Below are 25,040 nucleotides of genomic sequence, written 5' to 3'. Positions count from 1 at the left end.
TCTTCTGTAAGATTGCCTGGCTGGGCACGGTGGCTCAAGCCTGTAATCCTAGCACTTTGGGAGGCCGAGCCAGGCAGATCACGAGGTCAGGAGATCGAGACCATCCTGGCCAACATGGTGAAACCCTATCTCTTCTAAAAATACAAAAATTAGCTGGGCATGGTGGCACATGCCTGTCATACCAGCTACTCGGGAGGCTGAGACAGGAGAATTGCTTGAACCAGTGAGTCAGAGATTGCAGTGAGCCAAGATCGCATCATTGCACTCCAGCTTAGAGACAGAGTGAGACTCCGTCTCAGAAAAAAAAAAAAAAAAAAAAAAAAAAAGATTGTCCATGGTTTATGCCTTATCTTTGGCCATTTTTAGTGTATTACTTAGTCCATTGAATACTGCTGGCACAACTTGTGCATCTGTTTTTTTTTCGACCTCTGAATTTTTTTTTTTTTAAATTATACTTTAAGTTCTAGGGTACAAGTGCACAACATGCAGGTTTGATACATAGGTATACATGTGCCATGTTGGTTTGCTGCACCCATCAACTCATCATTTACATTAGGTATTTCTCCTAATGCTATCCTTCCCCCAGCCCCCGACCCCTCAACAGGCCCCGGTGTGTGATGTTCCCTACCCTGTGTCCAAGTGTTCTCATTGTTCAATTCCAACCTATGAGTGAGAACATGTGGTGTTTGGTTTTCTGTCTTTGTGATAGTTTGCTGAGAATTATGGTTTCCAGCTTCATGAACTCATCCTTTTTTATGGCTGCATAGTATTCTATGGTGTATATGTGCCACATTTTCTTAATCCAGTCTATCATTGATGGACATTTGGGTTGGTTCCAAGTCTTTGCTATTGTGAATAGTACTGCAATAAACACACATGTGCATGTGTCTTTATAGTAGCATGATTTATAATACTTTGGGTATATACCCAGTGATGAGATGGCTGGGTCAAATGGTATTTCTAGTTCTAGATCCTTGAGGAATCACCACACTGTTTTCCACAATGGTTGAACTAATTTACACTCCCACCAACAGTGTAAAAGTGTTCCTATTTCTCCACATCCTCTCCAGCACCTGTTGTTTCCTGATTTTTTAATGATCGCCATTCTAATTGGTGTGAGATGGTATCTCATTGTGGTTCTGATTTGCATTTCTCTGATGACCAGTGATGATGAGCATTTTTTCATGTGTCTGTTGGCTGCATAAATGTCTTCTTTTGAGGAGTGTCTGTTCATATCCTTTGCCCAATTTTTGATGGGGTTGTTTGTTTATTTCTTGTAAATTTGTTTGAGTTCTTTGCAGATTCTGGATGTTAGCCCTTTGTCAGATAGGTAGATGGCAAAAATTTTCTCCCATTCTGTAGGCTGCCTGTTCACTCTGATGGTAGTTTCTTTTGCTGTGCAGTAGCTCTTTAGTTTAAATAGATCCCATTTGTCAATTTTGGCTTTTGTTGCCATTGCTTTTGGGGTTTTAGTCATGAAGTCCTTGCCCATGCTTCTGTCCTGAATGGTATTGCCTAAGTTTTCTTTTAGGGTTTTTATGGTTTTAGGTCTAACATTTAAGTCTTTAATCCATCTGAATTAATTTTTGTATAAGGTGTGACCTCTGAACTTTTTATTGGCCTTCTGTTCCCCAAAGGGTACCCTGCTTCTGCTGGCTTAATGTCTCGGAACTTTGGTGTCATTGTTTTCACACACCACTTTGCCATCCACTATCTGGCAGGTGGTGGTCTTTTAGATGGTTTTCATGGAGTTGCTGCTGTCCAGGGCATCACCAAGATTGAAGTCCTCACAATCTTCCAGCAGGCGGTGGTAGGTGGCGATCTCAGCCTCCAGCTTGACCTTGATATTCTGCAGGGCCTCATACTCCTGTGCCTGGCCCTGTTCTTCTGCCTGGGTCTGTGTCAGCTCTGACTCCAGGTGCAGCAGGATCCTGTTGAGCTGCTCCTTCTGCAGGGTGTAGCGGGCCTCCATCACCCTCAGGCTGTTCTCCAGGTTGGCCTTCAGATTTCTCATGGAGTCCAGGTCGATCTCCAAGGACTGTACTGTACATCTCAGCTCCATGAGCATCATCTCAGCAGCTCCAACCTCGGCGAACTGCGTGGTGACCACTGTGGTGCTCTCCTCAATCTGCTGAGAACAGTACTTGTCCAGCTCCTCTTGGTTCTTCTGAGCCAGCTTGTCATATTGGGCCCGGTTTTCTGCCATGATCTTGGCAAGGTCCTGAGATTTGGGGGCATCTACCTCCACAGTCAACCCAGAGCTGGCAGTCTGGGCTTGTAGGGCTTTTACTTCCTCTTCATGGTTCTTCTTCATGAAGTGCAGCCCTTCCTTGAGGCCTCAATCTCTATCTCCAGCTGCAGCCGAGTGACATTGGTGTAATCAATGACCTTGCAGAGCTCACGGATGTCACTCTCCACAGACTGGCGCATGGCCAGCTCTGTCTCATACTTGACTCTAAAGTCATCAGCAGCAAGATGGGCATTGTCAATCTGTAGAACAATGCGGGCATTGTCCACGGTATTTGTGAAGATCTGAGCCCTCAGATCTTCCTCAGTGGTCTTGAAGTAATGGCTCCAGTCTCTGACCTGGGGTCCCTCTTCTCCAGGGGCTCCCAGATTTTGCTCTCCGGCTACCAATTCTTGGTCTCCAGGTTCCTCACTCTGTCCAGGTAGGAGGCCAGGAGGTCGTTCAGGCTTTGCATGGTCTCCTTCTCATTCTGGATGCCTCCCATTCCTGCCAGACCCCCAGCCATCCCTGTGGACAGGACCCTGGACCCCATGCCACCCTGGAAGCTGTTGGAGTGGGACAGGGAGATCTGGGAACCACAGCCCCCAGCGCCTGCATAGATGCTGGCCACACGCTGACTGTCCAGGCGCCCCAAGGACTGGTAGTTGGTGGAGAAGGTGGAGCAAGTGGTGAAGCTCATGCTGTCTGGGGAGGAGAGTGAGAGGACAGGACTCAGGCTTTGCGGACGACCACTTGTGCATCTTTTACAGTCAGCAAGTTGCAAAAAGGTGAGATAACATTCTGCTGGATAAGGTAAGCCACTTGATCTTTCCTTCCACTAATTTTTGAGTTACTTATGGCCCAAGCAGCTTCTTTCTGAGTGCCAAAATCCCCTTATCCAAAAGGTGTATTATCACTGGTACAAGATTGGCATCAATTACTGCCTGTATCTGCTGCTGACTTCCTGCAGTGATATGAGAGAGGAACCACACTGCTTCTTTATTAATTTTCTCTTTGGGATGTGTCAGGAGTGCTGGGAAGTGTAAAAGGGCATCACAGTTCAAAACTACTTGTGTTTGCTCATCAGTTCCCGTAATAATGTTGCCCACAGCTCGAAATGCAGCAGTCTGAACTTTAACTTCCTGGTGGCTGACGAAGCCAAATGAGGAACTATTCCAGAGTCTATTACCATCTGTATTTGATAATTGCCAGCATCAGTAAGGTAAGAGAGGATCAAGACTGTATCTACCAATATATTTACATCTGTGTGATGAATTAAAACACAAAGGGCTGGAAGAATCTCCTGAATGGTTTCCATTGGTGATGGTGGGTCTTTGTGGCGATATAAGTTGACCATAAGCCAAGTAACATTTCTTAAGAATGTTGCATGTTCTCACTCATAGGTGGAAATTGAACAATGAGAACACTTGGACACAGGAAGGGGAACATCACACACCTGGGCCTGTTGTGGGGTGGGGGTGGGGGGAGGGATAGCATTAGGAGATATACCTAATGTAAATGACGAGTTAGTGGGTGCAGCACACCAACATGGCACATGTATACATATGTAACAAACCTGCATGTTGTGCACATGTAGCCTAGAACTTAAAGTATATATATAAAAGAATGTTATAGGAATAGATGGACTTATGAAGGAAAGTAAAGGTTTCGCAACTCCAAGACTTATGACATAATCTCTACACTGGGGTGCATCACCTATGCTATTTCCCAATGCCCACACTGCTTGCTCGCAGACATTCTGATGGGGTGATTGGAGAAGCCTCAGGAAAAGTGGCACAGCATTGGACTGGACTGAGCTACTGCTTGAGTTTGTTCAGAAGTTCCAGATGCAATGTTTGTCTAAGCCCATGCAGCTTCAAACTGTAAACAAGGATTGTCATGTCTTTCAATACAATGGACTAAAATGGCCAGTATTCCAGATTTTATTAAGTCATCAGTTTGTGGATTTCGATCACTGGATAAAAGCTTCCTGGCAGCTTGAACTGCACTTAATTGAATTCGTTGGTTATCACTTGAAACATTTTGAACAATAGCTTCTAGAGAGTTACTTTGCAGTCTATAATCACCATCTATATCAGAGTCTTCACAGATATTTTCATGTGGTACATTCCTTCTCTTTAAGAGATGTTCATCTCTTTTATTCTTCCTTAATTTAACTCCAAGCTCTGCAGGATCCGCACCAACTACCCTGCCTCACTGACATTCCTAGGAACCTGGCGCCACCTGAGCTGCTGTGTCCGCTGTGTCCGCTGTGTCCGCTGTGTCCACTGTGGCCGCCACACCACCGCTTCCTTCTTCCTCCGCCACTTCCTTCTTCCTCTGCCACTTCCTTCTTCCTCCGCTGCTTTCTTCTTCCTCCGTCGCAGCCTTCTCCTCTCTCAGCCCCACCCCCAAACCTCAACAGCTGAGTTGGGGAGACAATGTCGATCTTGCCACATTTTCTTTATCCAGTCTATCATCGATGGGCATTTGTGTTGGTTCCAAGTCTTTGCTATTGTGAATAGTGCTGCAATAAACATACATGTGCATGTGTCTTTATAGTAGAATGATTTATAATCCTTTGGGTATATACCCACTAATGGGATTGCTGGGTCAAATGGTATTTCTGGTTCTAGATCCTTAAGGAATCACCACACCGTCTTCCACAATGGCTGAACTAATTTACACTCTCACCAACAGTGTAAAAGTATTCCTATTTCTCCACATCCTCTCCAGCATCTGTTGTTTCCTGACTTTTTAATGATCAGCCATTCTAACTGGCATGAGATGGTATCTCATTGTGGTTTTGATTTGCATTTCTCTAATGACAAGTGATGATTAGCTTTTTTTCATATGTTTATTGGCCGCATAAATGTCTTCTTTTCAGAAGCGTCTGTTCATATCCTTCACCCACTTGATTCTATAGTTTTTAATCTCCCTCAGGTGTCCAGTACGGCTTGCCTTCAGTTTGAGAGGCAGAAATCAGCACCTGAGGAGGCCTCTGAGCTTGCAGTGCTGGGTTTGCACTCAGATCATCCGGGCCTGATGACTGTATTCCCCTCAGGCTCACTACAGACTGATGTGTACATCACAGGTGAATTGGTTTGTTTTCAGTGAGAAATATGCCTGGGAGAGGCTGGACACTTGAAAGTTGACAAGTGCTTTCACTCCCTGAAAGTTGCTTGGCAGGTATGGAAGCACATACTCGAGATACTGAATCATAAAGAATTTTGTTTTGTTTGGAGGCTTTTTCTTCAGTCCTCAGACTTCCTTTTTTTTTTTATTTAAATAATTCAGTTATTTTCCTCCTTGACAGAACTGAACAAACCTTGACAAATTCTTAACATTTAATTAAAGAGTTAGTTCACATATGTTTTCTTTAGGTATGCTGATGCCACTAACAAGATTAAAGATTTTGTTAACGTTTCATCAAGACTAAATTATTTTTTCCAGTACTCTTCCTTTGGTTTTTGGGGTGGAGATACAAGCCTTCTGCAGATTGCTGAGGTCATTTGCTATGTGTTGCTTTCAACCAGTTTAACTTTTGGAATTCAGGGTTTTCTATCTCCCCATGTATTAACCATAGCCTGTCTTTGCAATAGTAATTAAAGTGAATGATAGTATATTTTGTTTTGAAAATTTCATATCACAACCAGCAATAATAAGATACAAAAAACAGGCCAGAAAATATCTGCCTTAGAATAATTGTAAAATGATTTAAAAACTTTTTATTTGGGAACTCGAATGGGATATTGAAACCTGTTAAAAGATATAATGGAAACAATATTGCACTTATAATGGCAAAATATGCAAAGTGTCAAAACACAGTTAAGAAAAACTATAAAACATCCAGAAAAACACAAAAGTGGACTTCATCAAATGGGAATGCATATCAAGCTTTTGGATAGAAAGACTAAACATCACAAAGTTGTCAATTATAAGTTAATCTATAAATGTAATATTATTCCAATAAAAGTATCATAAGGTTGTGTAAAAAGGAACAAAGAAGGAAGAATATACAGGAAAACCCTGAAAAAGAAGAACAATGAGAAGGATAAATTCTTTCAGATATTATTTAAAACTTAGTTAAAATATACAAAACATATTATAAAGTTGCCATAATTAAAGTAGTGTAGTGTGTGCTCATAGAGAGTGAGACAGAATAAACCTCACTGCAAATGGGTATGGAGAATATGATACAAGCAGCATCTGAGTTCAGTAGGGGAAAAGATAGAATTTTGTTAATTTGAAATAATTTCAAACTTACCAAAAAAACTTGCAAGAATAGTATAAAGAACCCTCGAATAATCTTTGGCAAGATTTGCCAATTTTAAACATTTTGTCATATTTATTTTATCTCTCTGTCTCTTTCTCTATACACACACACACACACACACACACGCACATTTTATGTATTTTTGGAACCATTTGAGAATAGTTGTATACATCATGCCCCTTTACCTGCTAATATGTCAGTGTATATTTCCTAAGAGCAAGAATATTCTCATATATATTCACAGTAGAGTGAATTATCAGTTTTGGGACATTCAATATCAACATAGCATTTTAATATACAACCCATATTCCAGTTCTGCCAATTCTCCCAATAACGTCCTTTACAGCATTTCCCTCCACCCCCGTAAGTACAATGTGGAAACTGGAACCATATATTACTTTCAGTTGTCGTATCTCTTTAGTTGCCTTTCTTTGTCTTTTTCCATTGCTGTATTGCTATATTTTGGAAAATACAGGCCAGATGGCACATCCAGACTATGGAATGTTATTCAACACTAAAAATGAGCTATCAAGCTGTGAAAAGACATGGGGGAAACTTAAATGCATATTACTAAGTGAAAGAAGCCAATTTGAATAGGATACACACTGTATGATTCCAAGTGTATGACATTCTAGAAAAGCAAAACTATGGAGACAATAAAAAGATCAGTTGTTGCTATGGATTGGGATGGGGGAGGGATAAATAGAGCACACAGGATTTTTAGAGCAGTAGTACTACTTTGAATGATACTGCAATGATGAATACATGTCATTATTCATTTGTTCAAGCTCATGGAATATACAACACTGATAAGATTTGGCTTTGTGTCCACACCCAAATCTCATGTTGACTTGTAGTTCACCACGTGTCAGGGGAGGGACCTAGTGGGAAGTGATTGGATCATGGTGGGGCAGACTTCCCCCATGCTGTTCTGGTGATAGTGATAAAGTTCTCTTAAGATCTCATGGTTTAAAAGTGTGGCACATCCCCACCTCACTCTCTCTCTTTCTCTCCTGCTCCACCTTTGTAAATATGTATGTGCTTCCCTTTTGCCTTCCGCCATGATTGTAAGTTTTCTGAGGCCTCCCAGTCATGGTTCCTGTTAAGCCTGCAGAACTATGAGTGAATTAAACCTCTTTTCTTTACAAATTACCTAGTCTTAGGTAGCTACTTATAGCAGTGTAAGAATGGACTAATGCAAATGCCAAGAGTGAACTCTAATCTAAAAATATGGACTTTGGGTGGTAATGATGTGTCAATGTAGGTTCATGTATTCTAACCAATGTACCACTCTGAGGGAAGAGGGTCTGTTGATAATAGGGGAGGCTAGGCATGTGTTGGGGCACAGGGTATAAAGAAAATCTCTGTACCTCCCTCTCAATTTTGCTGTGAACATAAAATAACTCTTAAAAATGAATTTTTTTAATATAAAAAATATATGACAGTAATTTTAGAGATTGACCCTCAAATTTTGGTTTCTATGATGTTTCCTCATGATTAGATTTAGTTTTTACTTTATTTTGGTGGGAGATGAAATCCAAAATAGACAAGTGTTAGGATAACAGGGTAGCCATGTGGAAAAAGATACACATCTGGATAAATTCTAAATGTATTTGAGATTTACCATAAAAATGAAGCTATATAATTATCAGATAAAAAACATGGATGAATTTATCTATAACTTAGGAATGAGAAAAAAAATTTTATGATTCAAAATACATAAGCAATATGAGTTGATAAACATGGAACAAAAAATTGTTTTTGTGCCCCTGTCCCCCAAATAAAGTAAAACAGAAAGCTGGCAAAATATTTGCAACTCCTAGCACAGATGAAGGATTAATATTCTATTATTTCAATGGCTTCTAAATACAAAAAAAGACCAACAATTCTACAGAAAAATAAATGACATATTGATAACTCACAGCAGTTTAAATAGCCTTTAGACTTCCACAATGGTTGAACTAGTTTACAGTCCCACCAACAGTGTAAAAGTGTTGCTATTTCTCCACATCCTCTCCAGCACCTGTTGTTTCCTGACTTTTTAATGATTGCCATTCTAACTGGCATGAGATGGTATCTCATTGTGGTTTTGATTTACATTTCTCTGATGGCCAGTGATGGTGAGCATTTTTTCATGTGTCTTTTGGCTGCATAAATGTCTTCTTTTGAAAAGTGTCTGTTCATGTCCTTCGATTCCTCAGGGATCTTGAACTAGAAATACCACTTGACCCAGCCATCCTATTACTGGGTATATACCCAAAGGACTATAAATCATGCTGCTATAAAGACACATGCACATGTATGTTTATTGCGGCACTATTCACAATAGCAAAGACTTGGAACCAACCCAAATGTCCAACAATGATAGGCTGGATTAAGAAAATGTGGCACATATACACCATGGAATACTATGCAGCCATAAAAAATGATGAGTTCATGTCCTTTGTAGGGACATGGATGAAATTGGAAATCATCATTATCAGTAAACTATCACAAGGACAAAAAACCAAACACCGCATGTTCTCACTCATAGGTGGGAATTGAACAATGAGAACACATGGACACAGGAAGGGGAACATCACACTCTGGGGACTGTTGTGGGGTGGGGGGAGGGGGGAGGGATAGCATTAGGAGATATACCTAATGCTAAATGATGAGTTAATGGGTGCAGCACACCAGCATGGCACATGTATACATATGTAACTAACCTGCACATTGTGCACATGTACCCTAAAACTTATAGTATAATAATAATAAAGTTAAAAAAATAGCCTTTAGAAATGTGAAAAGATAAGTAGTCTTATTTATAATAAAAGAAATGTAAATTAAAACTATACTAAGATATAACTTCTCAGCTATCACATTGGCAACAATTAAAAAATTTTACTTTAAATTCTGTCAGTTTGTGGAGAAATAAGTACTCAGGCATTTTGAGTGGGAGTGCAAACTATTGCAGACTTCTAACAATATCTAGCAAAATTATGTATGTACTTATTTTTTGGCCAAGCAATTTCACCTCTAGAAATCTATCCTGAAGACAAAAATAAGCTCCCAAGTTAGGCACAAAACAATTTATTAATGTAATATTTGTAACCAAAAGGTTAGAAACAACCTGTGTCCATAACAGAGGACTGGGTGAATAAATTTTGGTACAGTCACTCAGTGGAGTACTATGTAGTTATACAAATAAATGAGGAGTGTTATACAACTATAAAAAAGTAAAGTAAGTGAGTATGTTTATATACTTTCATGATCACTAGGATATATTGTTAATATATTTTTAAGTGAAAGAATCAAAGATAAGAAAAGTGATCAAAGAAAGGAATATATATATATATAGTCTAATATAAATTCTGATATTGAATAGGATACTCAAAAATGAAAAAAGCCACTTAAATTATGTTTGAATCTGTAGATTTGACTTTGAAACTATGTACATATTTTATATAGTTATGAAATGAAGTAAAATTTAAAAATAAATCTATAAAATAGCAAATAAAAAGTAAAACCAATGAATCCAATTGAGTATCAAGTTGATGACATCACCACATGAAGGTCTATTCCAAGAGACTTTAAAACCCAATACTTTACAACATATCCCTAGTGGTATATACACTTAAAGACTATAAAGATCTATGCAAAATCTAGGCTATATATTGTTATCGTGTTCTTAATAATAGTATTATTATTCTGAAACTCTTATGCATGTATATTATAGAACAAATAGAATACTTATGTAAATGTTTATGGTTAACTAGTATTTTTTAGCATAAGAGAAAAGAGATATAAATATAAAATCAAAGAAGTTAAGTAAAAACCCTATTATTGTACATTTAAATAGAAAATATCAGTATTCAGCCTAGGAAACATTGTGTGACCCTCACCTTTATTTAAAAAAAAATTAGCCAAGTAGGGTGGTGCTGCTGTGGAGGCTGAGGCAGGAGGATCACTTGAGCCTGAGATGTTGAGGCTGCAGCAAGCCATGATAGCACCACTGCACTCCAACTTGGGTGACAGGGTGAGACCCTAGCTCAAAAAAAAAAAAAAAAAAAAAAAAAAAGGAAAAAGAAAAAAATATCAGTAAAAATGTATGGTATATATTTTTAAAAAAACATTTTCTAGGGGCTGGGCACAGTGGCTCGTGACCGTAATCCTAGCACTTTGGGAAGCTGAGGCAGGAGGACTGCTTGAGCCCAGTGGGGTTCAAGGCCAGCCTGGGAAAACTGGAGAAATCTCACCTCTACAAAAAATAAAAAAATAGTGGGATGTGGTGGTATGTATCTGTAGCTCTAGCTACTTGGGAAGCTGAGGCAGAAGGATTTCTTGAAGCCAGGAGTTGGAGGCTGCAGTGAGCCCCATTCATGCCACTGCATCCCAGCTTGGGTGACACAGCAAGACTTTATCTCAAAAAGCATATTTTCTATATTTGTCTATCGAGAATCTCAAGAAAAAATGACCAATCCAGTAGCACGGAGCACACTAGCCCCCACATTGTGGGTTCTGAATACCATTTCCCAGTGGAAAGAACTAGGGTTCTTTAAAGACCTATCTAACTCCAGGTCTGTAATAGAAAATGTACAAGATGAGCCTGAAACATTATAGCATAAAGCAAGGGATTAATGAAAGAATATGGGGTCCTGAGAAAAGAACTCAAGAGCCAACTTGAAGAGATTGTCATTGGTTAAAAATGGGACAATTTGAGCACCAATCAACAGTAAACTAATAACTGAAATAAATCAAATTATACAAAATGCTTTAAAATTCACGAGTTCATAATGATACTTAGAAATAAAAACAAAAAATCCTTTTGAGGATGCTAGGGAACTAACTCATTATTTTGAAAAGTGATAAAGGGAAATAATTGAGAATTTTATCATCTTTTCTTTACAAGCCATACCTCAGGATAATCAAATAGCTGCTGATGAAACATATCTCTTTAAATAAGTATTCATAACAGACAAAGAAAGGATTGATGAAGAATATCACCATTTTGCAACCATTAATGAGACAATCCAGGATGATCTGCAATGGCTACTAACATCACAAAAAGAGAGACAACCAGATATAAAGTGCCACCTGATCCCTATGTTTAACCACTCATGAAGTATCTTGTCAGAAAGTCAGACCTGAATGTAATCAAGCCTCTACACATAACAAATAGTTTTCAGGAAAAAACAGGGGAGGAGGGACATGTTAAATGACACCATGAGGATACAGCCAGCAAAATGCAGTATGTGAACAATTATTCAGGAAAAAAGCCTGGTTTCTTCAATGACAAATTGTGTGCGTGGCGGGCGGGTGGGTGGAGACAGGGGAAGAAAGAACACTATAGATTGAGATATGAGATGTGTCAATTGCAATACATGGATCTTGATTTGAACAAACAATGAAAAATATTATGAGACAATCAGGGAAGTCTGATTACTGACTGGATATTTGTTGGTGTTACAGAATTATTTTTCAGTTTTTATATATGTTAATGGCCATATTAAAAAAGAGCCCTTATCCTTCAAAGATGCAGATGGAAATATTTACAGATTGAAATATTTACAGATAAGATTATGTGATGTCTGAGATTTGCCTTAAGGAATCCAGTATTGGCAGAGGGGAGTGTGCAAGGTTAGAGATGAAATGTATTTGGCCATTATTTGATAATCGTTGAAGCTAGGTAATAAATGAGAAGTTCATTGTATTAGTCTCCCTATTTTTGCTCATGTTTGGCATTTTCTATTAAAAAAGGGGAATACTGAGAGATAAGATTTTCTTTCACCCTAGTTAAACCATGGAATAAACTGACCTTTTAAAAAATTATTAAAGGGGAAGCTTAACTGATATTTTGGAATTTTCAAAGTACAATGAAGAGGGCAGATGTATCCCTAGAAACTACAGCATAGGTCTTCTTGGAGGTGTCACATGTTCTTGATGACTTCTAGTTCATTTTTGCTAAAATGTGTTCCCTCTAGGACACTGAGAGGAGTGCTTGTGATTTTGGATCTGAGGTCAGCTCTTGCAACTCTTTCCCAGAGGGCTGCACCAATAGAGTGTGCAGAGTTGAGGGGTTCTGCTGTGCGTTGTCTGTTAACTCAGAGTGTGAAGGGTGTGCAGCTCTCTCTCATTCCTTTCCAGAAGTATTTATGACTCCCCAAGTGCAGAATGGGGGTCAAGTGGATCTCTTATCAGGAGCCATGCTGAGACCTCCATCTCATTTTGCTCAGTGAGACTGTCAACTGGAATTGTTTTCCTGAAGAGAAAAGTGTATTTCCTTTTACTATTGCCAGAGCCAGTTGTTCCCACCAATGGTATTTTAATTGCATACCAAGCAGCTGTCTACATATTTTGTTGCCCAACATGTCTAAATTTGTCACAAAATGATTCCAGTGTATTTTATTTTAGAGCAATGGAATAGAGTATTTTGAAAGAGGATGTGTTGTACAGATATATATCAGGGTGAGGTCCCTAACTGTCTGGAACTGATACAATGAGTAACTTATTTTGACATCAAAAATTAAATGTCTTGAAATGGTACAGTCTCTTCTTTCACACATTTGGAGGCAATATTAAGACTACAGGATGTATAAATCATTGCTATGTTACAGTTGAGAAAATTTGTCAACTTTAGACTATTTCTGTTTTGATGATATAGTCTAGAAATAAAACTGGGTATGTTTGTCTTACCCCATTTTATTACCTATTCCCATGGGTATCTGAGGGCATATTCCCACAAGTAGAGGTTCTCAAAATGTCCTCTGGACCTGACTTAACTTGAGAAATAAGGCTCAAAGCTATTGGATTATCATTGGGGTTGGGGCCAGGGAGCTAGTTCAGAACCAGCATCCAGATCTTTTCCATACTTGCCCTGGTTGAATATGGCGATGTTGGCCTGTGCTTTCCAGCTGCTCTTTCACACATTCAGAGCTTTTTAACCTCAGCAAGTATGTCCAGAAGGTGCAATTAATGTCAAATGCAGGACAATGGCCTGACCCAAGTGTGTGAGTGGTGACGTGGCAACACCTAGTGTCTTGATTTGGGGTCAGAGTTGAGCCTGATGAAGTGTCTGGAATTCCATTCTGGGCCCATTAATTTCTAGATTTCCTGTCTTAAATGCATCATTTTATCTTGGAGAAGGAATAAGTAGAAATAAATCTTCATTTATTTTTAAACATTGTGTTATCGAGATGGGAAAAACATCAAAACGATTCAAAAATTTGATTAAAAAACTAAAAACAACAATTTTATAGTCAAAAGTAATTAAATTGATAGAAATTAGCACATTCATTTATTCATGTACAGAGTGGAGGCTCTGACACTTTTCAACATTGGGCCAATTGTAGGGAAACAGTGAGGAAGACAGTTTCTCTCTTCAAAGAGTTATCACCATAGGAAACCTGACAGTGATACAGCCGCACCTTTGGTGTTCATGGTTTTGACTTGTCTCGTGTTATCCTCAAGGCCTGACATGAAACCATTTAGAATTTTGCAGAGGGACAGAGCATGGTGGGTGGAGGTGGGGGGTGGTCACAGAAGTGACTTCGCTCTGTGGACTCCTCCTCCATCCCTATACATACACACCAACCCTGTTAGAACTCAGTTTTGTTATTATCTACTCCAGTACAAATTTTATAGTAGACAATCTATTATATTCAGGGCTTTGCTAGTATATGAAGAATTAAGGAATGCAAAGCTGGGAGTAGGATAGGTAAGGGCACTGCAGCAGCTGGCAGGAAGATCAGTGATCTAGCCTGGATAGGTCAGAGAAGGCCCTGTGGAAGACAATATGCTCATGCTAAGTCCTGGAGACCTGGCAGGAGTGGGCCAGGGAAATACACAGTAGGCAGTCACTGAATATCTGGAATGAATTTTGAAATCCATGCAGAGGAAACAGCATATTGAGAGAACCAGAGGGTGAACAGCATGGCAAATTTTGGAAGAGAGTAAGTAGTTCAGCCATTCAACATTTGACAAATATTTATTGAGCATCTACTACATGCTAGACTCTTCTGTAGGGATTGGAGATATAATGGTGAACAAGATAGTAAAGCTCCTGTGTTTACAGAGCTTGGGGAGAAGAACTGTACTAAAGTAAAAATAAGTAAACAACATAATTTCAGACAGATAGAATTATAAGTGGATATGCCAGAGTGATTAAGAATAAAGCTAATAACTTAATGGCTATTAAATATTATTAAAAGCCATGACTTTTACATTAAAAATGATTATTTATTTGGAGGATTGAATGTCTAATTATATTTTAGAGGAACTTTTATGTTATGGCAGAAGAATCCTTTTGGCTGTCCCTCAAATTGTCAAAAGTAAGATTGATCTTGCCCATGGGAATAAGTGGGGGCATAGGCAGGTGATAAGAGGAAAGAAGGTATCAAGGAAAGGAAGAAGAGGGAGACAGTGGTAGAAAGTGAGTAAAAAGATCACAGTGCATATTGTGGAGTGGATTATTAATAATAACTGCTGGTATTTTTTTTTTGACTGCTCGTGATTGGCCAGGCACTGTGCTAAGTGAATTAGATTTATTAATTCACTTTATTTTCAGCACAACCCTGTGAGGTAGTTACTATTATCATCTTCATTTTATGGGTAAGAAAACTGAGATGGACTATGCAAAAAATTGAAACTGGACAGTTTCATTACACCATATACAAAAATCAACTAAAGATGGATTAAAAACTTAAATGTAAAACATAGAACTGTAGAAATCCTGGAAGACAGCCTAGGCAACACCATTTTGGACACAGGACCTGGCAAAGATTTCATGACAAGGACTCCAAAAACAATTGCAACAAAAGCAAAAATGGACCAGTGGGACCTAACTAAAGAGCTTCTACCCAGTGAAAGAAACTATCAACAGAGTAAACAGACAACATACAGAATGGGAGAAAATATTTGCAAACTATGCATCTGACAAAGATCTAATATCCAGAATCTATAAGAAACTTAAACAAATTTACAAACAAAACACAACCCCACTAAAAAGAGGGCAAAGGACATGATCACTTCTCAAAAGACACACACGTGGCCAACAAACATATGAAAAAATGCTCAACATTACTAATCAGAGAAATGCAAATCAAAGCCACAATGAGATACCATCTCACACCAGTCAGATGGCTACTATTAAAAAGTCAAAAAATGACAGATATTGGCGAGGTTACAGAGAAAAGAGAATGCTTATATACTGCTGGCGGGAATGTAAATTAGTTCAACCATCATGCAAAGCAGTTTGAGGGTTTCTCAAAGAACTCAAAGCACAATTACCATTTGACTCATCAATTCCATTATTGGCTATATACCCAAAGGAATATAAATCATTTTATCCTAAAGACATATGCACACATATGTTCATCACAGTACTATTCACAATAGCAAAGACATAGAGTCAACCTAAACACCCATCAGTGGTATAATGGACAAAAAAATTGTGGTACATATATACCATGGAATACTATGCAGCCATAAACAAAGAACAAGATCATGTCCTTTGCAGCAACATGATGGAGCCATTATCCTGAGTGAAATAATGCAGGAAGAGAAAACCAAATACCACATATTCTCACTTATAAGTGGCAGTTAATCATTGTGTACATATGGACACAAAGAGCAAAGAACAGACACCACGGCCTACATGAGGGTGGAGGTTGGGAGGAGGGCAAAGACTGAAAAACTACCTATTGGGTACCACACTTATTACATGGGTGATGAAACAGTCTGTACCTGAGACCTCCATGACATGAAATTTAGGTATACCGTAAACCTGCACATGTACCCCTGAATCTAAAAAAAAAAAAAAGAAAACTGAGTCAGAGACAGGTTTCATGAGTTGTCCAGAGGCATAAAGCCAAAGGCGAGACTCAAAACCAGACATCCTGTCTCTGTAGTCTAAACTCCTCATCATGAATCTCATGGCTGCCCTCAGTGGCTTTGGTATGCCTCAGTGGCTCTTCTGTCCTGTGTTCATTTACTGTGCCCGCAGAACTGGGAGACTCATTTTTGGAGTTCCAGTGTCAGCTCAAGCTTGTAATTTTACAAAAGCAAGTTAAGCCTCCCTGGTGTCAAAGCTTTGGACTCAACCTTCTGTTGCCTTCTAGGGATGTCACCCAGGTAGACTTTGAGGATCTTGAGACAAAGGTGGGATTCAATACAGGATATTTTCAGAATCTCTGTTTTGCCCAAGAGATAAAGCTCCCACCAGGCTGCAGATGGTCCCTCTGACTTATTTTTCAGTCCATCCCTGGACCTCTAGGATAGCCTATGAAACCCGGTGGTTTAGTATCATAGAATTGAAGCCTGGCAAGGAAATACCAGGGTTTCCTTCAGTAATGTCACATTGATGAGAATCTGGAAACAGATTTTAATGACCTTCAGAAAAGGTGAGTTCATGGCATTATTGGGTCATCCATTCTTATGTTTAACCACCCTGTGATCAGCACATTGTTTTCCTCTTGTACTTACTGTGACTCCATTGCAAGTAAAAAAACCCTTTCCCACCTTTTATGTACTTGAACTCTCCCCAGAATTTTCAGTTATCTAGGCTAAATGCCTAACATTTAAATTAGATCTAAATTCTAACACAGAGCTTATTCCAGACTCTCTATCAGAATTTTGTACTGTTACCTCAAACCTAAGCAGAGTGGGAAGGATTATGTGATAGACACAAATTTTCTTTGACTGTCTTACTGAATTTACAGAATATTTCTGGAATTGCAATTTGATGTTTATAATATTAATTACTGCAAAATGATTTCTTTGCATGTAAATGAGCATTGATTTGGATGATGGAAGACAACTAAAACCATAATATTATTACTGATATGATGCTACACAGAGGACAGAGCTGGGTTTGGACAGCAGAGGCCTGAATCCTGGCTCCATGACTCACTGGCCAACCTTGAACCAGTCACTTAAATGTTCCACAGCTCAGGTTACTTAGCTGAGAGTGGAAGGTTTATTAGATGGCTTTTAAGTTCTTTCCAGTTTTAAAAGTCAGGGACTCCAAACCATGAGAAGCAGAAAGTAGAATGGTGGTTCCCCGGGACTGGGAAGCGGGGGTGGGAAAGGAAAGTTATCAGTGGGTGTAGAGTTTTAGTTTTGCAAGATGAAAAATTTCTAGCAATCTGTTGAGCAACAATGTGCATATAGTTATCACTACTGAACTGTTTACTTAAAAATGGTTAAGATGGTAAATTTTATGTTGTGTATTTTTGCCACAATTAAAAAGTCATGGACTCCAGTGGACTTCCTTTTTTTGGCATCTCAGTGAAAATACTCTTAATACAAAGAGGTACACTGAAATTTTAGGTCATATGTATCTTGAGGTCTACATGAACTCTTACTCCCTACTCCAGAACACACACACACACACACACACACATATTTTCTGGGGAATCACTGTAGAAATGCCCCCTTTTAAGTGCATTTTAATGGCGAGGAAGTTGTCACAGTGTTCCTAACATGAAGATTGTTTGGCTGGATTCATTTATCATCAAGAATTTTTCCTTCATGATGGCCTGGAAGAATTTAGAGTTTATCTCCAACATGGGAAATGTTATCCAGCAACTGTCTTCCTTAAAGCTTGTCCTCAAAGCCAAGGAGTTGGCAAAGACTCACATTTGGTGTCTGAGCAAAGAGAGCTGAAGTGATTGCTCCGTCTGTTCACAGCCTATGCCTGAAGGAGGTCCCCACATGGCTTTTCAACACTGGGTTGGATCCCCAGTGTTGACATGGTGACTCAGAGGAGAGCTGAGCTGCTTTGTGAACATCAGAGCATCAAGATCTAGCAGGGCTGGGGGGCGCTTCGAGGTGGGCCAGCTTGAATGTTGTGAGCAGGAGCAGATGTTCCTAGCAACCTCCCACCCCACCCCTTTCCCTAAATCGTCCTTATTTATTTATTTGGTGCCAGTAATATTTTTCCATTGTGCATGTTGATATAGAATACGTTAGTGCTGCTGAAGCTCCAGAAAGTTTTAGAAAGAAAAATCTGAACAGTCTTCTACTGAACATTTAGAAAAATCAAACCCACTGCCTGCCAAAAAGAAAAAAGGGGGACAAATGCCCTTAGCAAAGGAAAAGTGCTCTGGGCTGCTGTTCCTATTGGGATGTTGTTATCCCCACCTTATCTCTTGTAGATTGTGGAAAGCTGTGGACTAACTTGAGGCACAAATTGACTCCACGTGTTTTCCCCCGTGGTGAACTCTTGCTTTCTGATCACTTCAGGGCAGGAGAAGAGAGGCAGTGCTTGGTGGGCATGTGGCTTTCTGCTAATGGGGGGGGTGGGGGTGGATTCTCCAGCTGAAACCAATATAATCCACTCAGAAGAATTCTTCACGAAGTTAGATGGGAGTTTGACAGTCCCAAAATGCTCACACAATTTCTGCAGCTATGCAGTTAAAAAAAAAAAAAAAAACCCAAAACAACAACAAAAAAGTCTTAGAAAAAAAGACAATGGTTTTAAATTCCTCTTCCCACCCACACTCTATGCCTGCCTCTGGGCATGTCATCAGAAAAGCTCACTTCTCAGTGGTGTTAATTCATCAATCATTGGAAATACCCCTGTTCAATCATGTCTGAAGCTGGTCACAACATTTTTCTGCTTCTTGGTAGAAATGTGGTCAGTTTCATCCCCATTGATTTTATCTGGGCAAATGGGCTCCCCTTTAAGTGTGTTGAGGTGTGAATATCAGCTCCTAGAGTTTTCTAATTTTGTATATGGCTAAGAAACCGTTCAGGTTTTCTCCTCTCCTGTGTTTAGGCCATCTTTTAAGTTTGTATTACTGCACATGCTGCAAATTGTAGAAGAATGGGTGCTGAGTTACTATCTTAAAAATGTGTTTTCCTTTCTTTTAAGGATCACAATAAATGGTGTTCTTCTCAGAAACTAATATACAGTGTTTATAGCAGCATTATTTAATAACCTGTGTCCATCAATAGATAAATAGATAAATAAAATGTTAGTAAATATATACAATGGAATAATGATCTAGTTATAAAAAGGGGTGAAGGGCCGGGCACGGTGGCTCACGCCTGTAATCCCAGCACTTTGGGAGGCCGAGGTAGGCGGATCACCTGAGGTCGGGAGTTTGAGACCAGCCTGACCAACTGGAGAAGCCCCGTTTCTACTAAAAATACAAAATTAGCCAGGCGTGGTGGCGCATGCCTGTAATCCCAGCTACTCTGGAGGCTGAGGCAGGTGAATCGCTTGAACCTGGGAGGCAGAGGTTGCAGTGAGCTGAGATCGTGCCATTGCGCTCCAGCCTGGACAACAAGAGCAAAACTCCGACTAAAAAAAAAAAAAAAAAAAAAAAAAGGAGTGAAGTAGGGATACATCGTACAATTTGGATGACTCTTGAAAACGTGATGCTAACACATTAAAATATTATAAAAAAAGATATGAAATAAGCCAGACACAAAAGGTCACATACTGTGTAATTCATTTTATATGATAAATCTGGAATAGGCAAATCTATGGAGTCAGAGAGCAGATTAGTGGCTCCTGGGGATGGGGGAAAGGGAAAATGATATGGTGTGTTTTTCTGGGGTGATGAAAAAGTTCTCAAACTAGAGAGGGGGAATGGTTGTGTTAACATTACAAGTGCACTAAATACCACTGAATTGTGTACTTTAAAATGGTTAATTGTATGTTACATGAATTTAATCTAAAAACTTTTTTTTTTAAGAGGTATGTTGTTTGATTTTTAGAGGTGTCCTATTTTTGTTTGGGTTCGTGCCTTTCCTTCTACGCCAGCCCAGAGAGTCTTATTCTTCACATTCTATCTAAATGATCTGTTTCAGGCCCTTGAACTGGGTACAGTTGATATTTAGCCTATCTTCTTATATTCTCCCCCAGAAATTTATACATCCACAGCATCTCTCAATTTGCCTTTTTTTCTTAGTGACGAATATACCCTTTTCAGAATCTGTACATCTATGCTCAAGACTAACCCTGATTGCAGGTGAGAAGAACTCTGGAAAATTGGTATAATCTCTGGAACTGGCAGCTCCAGATGAATAATTTGTTAGCTTTTCAAGGCTTTGGAGGTCAGAGTGCAACAAGTGGAGCTTTAAAACACAAACAAACTGGCCGGGCACGGTGGTTCATGCCTGTAATCCCAGCACTTTGGGAGGCTGAGGCGGGCGGATCACCAGGTCAGGAGATCGATGGAGACCATCCTGGCTAACACGGTGAAACCCCGTCTCTACTAAAAATACAAAAACAAAATTGGCCGGGTGTGGTGGCGGGCGCATGTAGTCCCAGCTACTCAGGAGGCTGAGGAGGGAGAATGGCGTGAACCCGGGAGGCGGAGCTTGCAGTGAGCCGAGATCACGTCACTGCACTCCACTCTGGGCAACAGAGTGAGACTCCGTCTCAAAAACAAAAACAAAACAAAACAAAAACCAAAACAAACAAACTAAATACCTCCTTTGCTTCTGGTCTTTTATGCAATTTCCTTGGCTGATTTTTCTCTGTGGAATGTTCTAATAAAGGAAAGTGTTTTCCTCCTGCCTATTTCTGTATTAAAGCCTCAAAGTATTGGAAGATGCTAAAATGATCCTATTGGTAAAAGTAGGTAACCCTATAAATCCAGTAGTCATTGTGCAATTGTAATTCATATTCTAGGAGTGGGAGCCCCTGACTAGGAAGAGACCCGTGGACTGAGAGGAAGCGGCAGATGAGGATGGAGTGAACGAGCAGGAAGGGAGTCAAGTAGGCCCATTAGAAGCAGAGGAAAAGGAATGAGGATGGGTGTTTAGAGCCTGGAGATTTTGCATGCATGGTGAGGCAAGACATACTTAGGATCACTGCTCCTCTGCTTCCGTTGATGATGCTACAAGAATCTCTAGATAGAATTGTACTTCAGTTTGGTAATCTGGTTCTTTGTTCATGTCTCTTATCCTCAGGAAACAAGGACAGCAGTTTTCCTACTTAAACCAAGAAGAACTGACTTTATGAATAAACTTAGTGTTGAATCCCTGGGGGACCCAGATTGACAAGACAAGCTTAAGTGGAGAAGCTACTGGAATCAAGTTCCATGTACCAAGAGTAAAAATCAATCTTCTTATTCAAGGAGAAAGGACTGCAATAGCTTTTTAACAGCTCTCTGGACTTCAGATAATTAGTCAATATTCAGATAAGCTAAGTGATAGTTAATCAAAAACACACATTGAATTTATCTTGAAGTTCATGGGTTTTAAGATGACGGAGATTAGTTATCATAAGTTTGAGGAAGTTCAGCAAATGCTACTGGGGTTGAGTTTGTAGACATAGAAATTCTTTAGGTAAGAGTTCAGATGACTCAGAAGACTGCATCTGATCATTCATTGTTTACAAGCCCTTCTCAGTGGCATTAAAAAAGTGGTCCTTTCATAAGAGTTTCAAAACAAAGCCAAGATGGACAATTCTTTTATTTATTTATTTATTTATTTATTTATTATTATTATACTTTAGGTTTTAGGGTACATGTGCACAATGTGCAGGTTAGTTACATATGTATACATGTGCCATGCTGGTGCGCTGTACCCACTAACTTGTCATCTAGCATTAGGTATATCTCCCAATGCTATCCCTCCCCTCTTCCCCCACCCCACAAAAGTCCCCAGAGTGTGATGTTCCCCTTCCTGTGTCCATGTGTTCTCATTGTTCAATTCCCACCTATGAGTGAGAATATGCGGTGTTTGGTTTTTTGTTCTTGCGATAGTTTACTGAGAATGATGATTTCCAATTTCATCCATGTCCCTACAAAGGACATGAGCTCATCATTTTTTATGGCTGCATAGTATTCCATGGTGTATATGTGCCACATTTTCTTAATCCAGTCTATCATTGTTGGACATTTGGGTTGGTTCCAAGTCTTTGCTATTGTGAATAATGCTGCAATAAACATACGTGTGCATGGGTCTTTATAGCAGCATGATTTATTGTCCTTTGGGTATACACCCAGTAATGGGATGGCTGGGTCAAATGGAATTTCTAGTTCTAGATCCCTGAGGAATCGCCACACTGACTTCCACAATGGTTGAACTAGTTTACAGTCCCACCAACAGTGTAAAAGTGTTCCTATTTCTCCACATCCTCTCCAGCACCTGTTGTTTCCTGACATTTTAATAATTGCCATTCTAACTGGTGTGAGATGGTATCTCATTGTGGTTTTGATTTGCATTTCTCTGATGGCCAGTGATGGTGAGCATTTTTTCATGCACACTACCTGACTTCAAACTATATCACAAGGCTACAATAACCGAAACAGCATGGTACTGGTACCAAAACAGAGATATAGATCAATGGAACAGAACAGAGCCCTCAGAAATAACGCTGCATATCTACAACTATCTGATCTTTGACAAACCTGAGAAAAACAAGAAATGGGGAAAGGATTCCGTATTTAATAAATGGTGCTGGGAAAACTGGCTCGCCATATGTGGAAAGCTGAAATTGGATCCCTTCCTTACACCTTATACAAAAATCAGTTCAAGATGGATTAAAGACTTAAACGTTAGACCTAAAACCATAAAAACCCTAGAAGAAAACCTAGGCATTACCATTCAGGACATAGGCATGGGAAAGGACTTCATGTCTAAAACACCAAAAGCAATGGCAACAAAAGCCAAAATTGACAAATGGGATCTAATTAAACTCAAGAGCTTCTGCACAGCAAAAGAAACTACCATCAGAGTGAACAGGGAACCTACAAAATGGGAGAAAATTTTCGCAACCTACTCATCTGACAAAGGGCTAATATCCAGAATCTACAATGAACTCCAACAAATTTACAAGAAAAAAACAAACAACCCCATCAAAAAGTGAGTGAAGGACATGAACAGACACTTCTCAAAAGAAGACATTTATGCAGCCAAAGACAATTCTTAAGAGAATAAATTTTGGAACTAAAAACATTATTGTTTTTGAAGTAAAATATAAAATTAAGACAACAGAAGAATCATTTGATCTATTCTTATATGAGAGGTTCTTCATTTTCTCCCAGTGATACCCTCTTCTTAGTGCCTGAGACACACACAGCCAGGAAGGAGTCCTCCTATCCACAGGTGATTAGATTGGGGTGGGCAAGAGACTCAAGATGGACCAATCAGATCTTGTCACCTGGAGGAATATGGAACCAGGGCATGGAGACTGTATCAGTTCACTCTGAGTATCTAAGGCATCATGCTGCCCTTACTATATGAATGACTAAGTTGAGAAGCTGGTCTGTGGAGAGAAGAGAATGAAATATATGTGCAGAGAGAAGCAGTCATAAGAGAACACTTGGTCCCAGACACAGAGAGAGGGAAAGGAAGGGCAAAGGTGCCTGGTGACTTTCTGGGTTCCCTAAGGCCAGCTCTGGTCCTCTGTTTGGCCTCTTTGAGATTCCCTTGTGTGTGTCTTCATGATGAACTCTTTTTATTCGTGCTGGCTTGAGTGGGTTTCAGTTTCTCACACTCCCAAAATGATCCCCAAATAGTTCAGTTCTCTGCTCACCACCTAGTGCCAGCCCCTCCAGGGCAAATGGTGATCTCCATTTTAAAAGCTTTTCAGGGATGGGGATTCCAACTCTCATAAAACCCTATTCCAGTGTTTAGAAACCTTTAATTAGAGTCTTTCTTATTCCACACCAAACTTTTACAGAAATGATAGTCCATTTTTCTTCTTTTTTTGGTCCAGTGAGATAGGTAACAATTTTATTTCTTACTCAAGGACTTTAGATCTTTTATTAGTATTTCTTACCAATGAACTTACCTCATTGTAAGAATCAGATAGGAGGTGTGTGTTAAAAATTCAGATTCCCTGTCTACTCTGGATCTGATCCAGAGATCTAGGGTGGAGCTAGGAATCTGTATTTTTAACAAGCACCCCTAGTGATTTATATAATCAGGGAAGTTGAGAAAGACTATATTTAATGATAGTTAACAAGTTACCCCTTGTGATTTACTGTCTCCAAAAAAATGTGTCACTTCTAATTGCCTCCCCACCTATGTCTACAAGTTTAAACTCTTCATTCTTTCCAAGGCTCAGAACAAATGCCAGTGTTTTCATGATCCCATAGCTGGGGAAATCTCGTCCTCTATTTTGAGTTTGAGAAATTGGTGACTGAGCAGCACTTGGTACAGGACAATCTAACTTTGACCTTTTGTCTTTGGCTTCCTTATGGAATTTGTTCTATTTTTTTCTACTATGGTTATTCAGTGACTTGTCTGGTATTCCCTGTCAGATTGTACACCCATCCACACAGGAGTTCTTTGGAGCATGCCACAGGGGGCTATGAAAGGAATAGGTTCATGCAGGGTGTGTGTAGGGCCTTTTGGTGATCTACCCTGGAGGCCATCCTTCTGTGGCTCAGGGGTTATAGGAGAGCCCACCCTGTTGAGAACAATTGTGGAATTCTCTAGGGCCAAATCCAAAGAGGACTTACCTCTCAATGCGTGTCCCCCACCCTACCCCATTGAGAGTGGCACGATTTAAGGCCTTTATTAAGAAAAGGTCTACCAGGCTGAGTGGGGGAAGAAGCTGACTATGGGGGAAATGCAGTTTGTCAAGTGGCA

The 25,040-nt window shown here is 39.6% G+C and overlaps 2 pseudogenes; both read right to left on the bottom strand.

Moving 5' to 3' along the window:
• Nucleotides 1-1,657: 1,657 nt before the first annotated feature.
• LOC112133817 (keratin, type I cytoskeletal 18-like) lies at nucleotides 1,658-2,957 on the bottom strand (annotated as a pseudogene).
• Nucleotides 2,958-2,959: 2 nt separating this feature from the next.
• Nucleotides 2,960-24,534, bottom strand: LOC129059820 (importin subunit alpha-3-like; annotated as a pseudogene).
• Between the last annotated feature and the right edge of the window lie 506 nt (nucleotides 24,535-25,040).

Source organism: Pongo abelii, chromosome 5 (assembly GCF_028885655.2).
Source record: "Pongo abelii isolate AG06213 chromosome 5, NHGRI_mPonAbe1-v2.0_pri, whole genome shotgun sequence".
NCBI classification, from domain to species: Eukaryota; Metazoa; Chordata; class Mammalia; order Primates; family Hominidae; genus Pongo; species Pongo abelii.
This window is presented reverse-complemented; position numbering and strand designations above follow the sequence as displayed.